Source organism: Rhinopithecus roxellana, chromosome 12 (genome assembly GCF_007565055.1).
Source record: "Rhinopithecus roxellana isolate Shanxi Qingling chromosome 12, ASM756505v1, whole genome shotgun sequence".
Classification (NCBI taxonomy): domain Eukaryota; kingdom Metazoa; phylum Chordata; class Mammalia; order Primates; family Cercopithecidae; genus Rhinopithecus; species Rhinopithecus roxellana.
In genome coordinates this window covers 63162352-63164903 of record NC_044560.1, presented here as the reverse complement: position 1 = coordinate 63164903, position 2552 = coordinate 63162352, and the positions used below count along the sequence as shown (strand labels likewise).

Sequence of the window (2552 nt, the reverse complement as noted above, 5' to 3'; positions counted from 1 at the left end):
TGCTGGGGCCTTGATCTTGGACTTCCCAGTTTCTAAAACTGAGAAATAAATTTCTATTATTTATAAATTACCTAGTTTGTGGTGTTTTGTCACAGCAGCACAAGCAAGCAAACTAAACAGAAATGAATCTCAAATTCTTTTAAAATTTTTTTGGTGTAGGTAGGGTAGAAATGGCGTATGTTTAAAACGACACAAGGTCATTAGATTAATTTTTTCATGTATCACACAGATGTCTTTAATTTATCACTGGTATAAATGGAGCACTCTATAATTTTCTTCCTTAATGTATTTGGTGTCTTGACATTTGATTAAAAATTAAGAAATAAACTGTATTAATATGATAATTTTTACATAGATCGAGTTTGTAAAACAATTTTAAAGTAGTATGAGTTTTAATTTGGGTTAGCATAAAGTCTCTCACTTATAGATTCCATCTGCAAAACCTTAAAAGAGGGAATACACTTAACATATATAGAGCTCATAATCACTAAAGCACATATTATGGTTCTGAATTATATATTTGTCTGTTCTCATAGAATAAAAATTTCTGCCAACTTTTGCCTTCATTTTCTGTTTTATAGTCACAAAGACATATCTTTCATCTGAAGGCCTCAAGCTCCAGTCATTAGTAACAAAACTGAAATCGTAAGTAAAAACATAAGCACAGAATTATGTTTCCTTTTCTACCTTATGCCTGGTAACATCAAAGGTTAAATAATCTGAGGCTTTTATCATGTGTGCAATGGTGAATCCAAAGAGCATGTTACAGTCCACTTTCTCTATTTCTAATCTTACTATTGTTAATGCCAGCAAGACATACAGGGTCTTTGAACATTCTGAACAATACACCTTGAAGTCTCAGTGAGTCAGCAAGGTCTCAAAGGTTGTACCATGTAAAAGTCAAGTAATTAAACACTGATTACTTACTGCTTAAAACAAAAAAAAAAAAAGGCTGCTGGGAAAAGTTGGATTCAGAAGATCTAATTTCACACGGAACATTTCAGTGAAAATTAAGCCTTTAACTATATTCTGCTTGACTTGATCTGAAAGAAAAGGATAAGAAAAAAGATTATAAAAGCTATTCAGTAATGTCTTTCTGCAACAGAGCTTTGGTAGGTGACAAACAGCCGCTGGTAATTCATTTAGTCATCTTTTCCCCCAAACAGCATTTGGATTCTCCTTCAAAATTTGGCTGCAACTCTTTAGTTTCATTATTCTTTCGAAATACAAAGGTTCCTGCCTTCTCTCCTGGCACTGGTTGAAATGTTTCAGCTCCCTAGAAACAGCTAATTTCTAATAAAGTTTGCAAACATAGTAAACCCCATTTTACCTGATGCTGTTTGATTTCCCATACATGGAAAAAAAGGGAACTCTTCCCCAGAGTTTTAATTTTGAACTATTTCAACTTCGTAATCTTTTAAATCAGAATAATTAAAATTTAGAAATATTTAAGTTGTTCTTCCTTCCATCACGCCCTACTCTCCAATTTACCTCAGTGGCTAGTATGTAGAAAAATGCCAGAGATGACACAGGTGCTAAAATTATTTTGCTGAAAGACGTCACAATTCTTTTTGGTAGCAGTAGAATTTATTCAAATGTGCCTTAATATAGGTGCTGAGGCATGCCCATGGTGCTCTCGATATATAAGGCCCGGACATTCTGCCAGTTTTTCTTGAGCAATGACACGAAGAAGTTGACAGCCAGGTGAATGTTCTACACAAGCTCATCGTCTGTCATTTTCACTTGGCCAACGCCAGAGCCAGACATAACACCTTCGTCATTTGGAGCTTGATGGTGGACTTCACCTCATCCACTTTGGCCGTCATGTTTTCGTTGTGTGTGAGCAGGGAAGGGAACTTTCCTGCCTTATTTAGGCCTGGACCCAGGATTTGTGGGATCCGCTTGATCAGAGACTCTAAGGCCAAAAATGCATTATACTTCTTGGCCAGCTTCTTGACCAGTTTCTTATTTTTGTTGAGTTTGTTCAGCGCCTCGATGTCCATGTGGGGGATATCCACAGCCTTGGCCTAGTCACAGTGTTACTGGTCCCCCAGGACACACACGGATAACTTGGGGCAGGGAGTGGACTTAAGCCTGACGGTGACCGAGAGGCGCTTGTCCTTCTGGGGGTCACAGTTTCTCAAACTAATCTGCAACTCCGCTGTCTCCAGACTTGGGGCCCTTGCGCTGGTTCCCTTGCAGGACTTCCTGCATCACCTCCTACACCGTGTGGCAAGAGACTTTGCTGCTCATGGCTTCTCGCACTGAACTAACCAGAAAGGAGGCATATCTCAATTTTTTATACCTCTTACTCTCTCACTCTTCCTGTTATTGGAAGGCATTTCTTTCCTTTACATTTCATAGATGAGATTAAGGATTATCTAACAAATAATTATACTGCTTGTTAAAATTTACTTAATTCATATCTTGCAACTATCACTATCTGTTCGCAAGAACATATAAGATTATTTATTTTCTTATTTGTCTGGAATTACCTGTGCCAAATTGATCAAATATTTTCTTAACCAATTGTTTCTAAGAAAGAATTTCTA

The 2552-nt window shown here is 37.1% G+C and overlaps 1 pseudogene; it reads right to left on the bottom strand.

The window, feature by feature from the left end:
• Positions 1–1602: 1602 nt before the first annotated feature.
• On the bottom strand, positions 1603–2253 carry LOC104656870 (annotated as a pseudogene).
• Between the last annotated feature and the right edge of the window lie 299 nt (positions 2254–2552).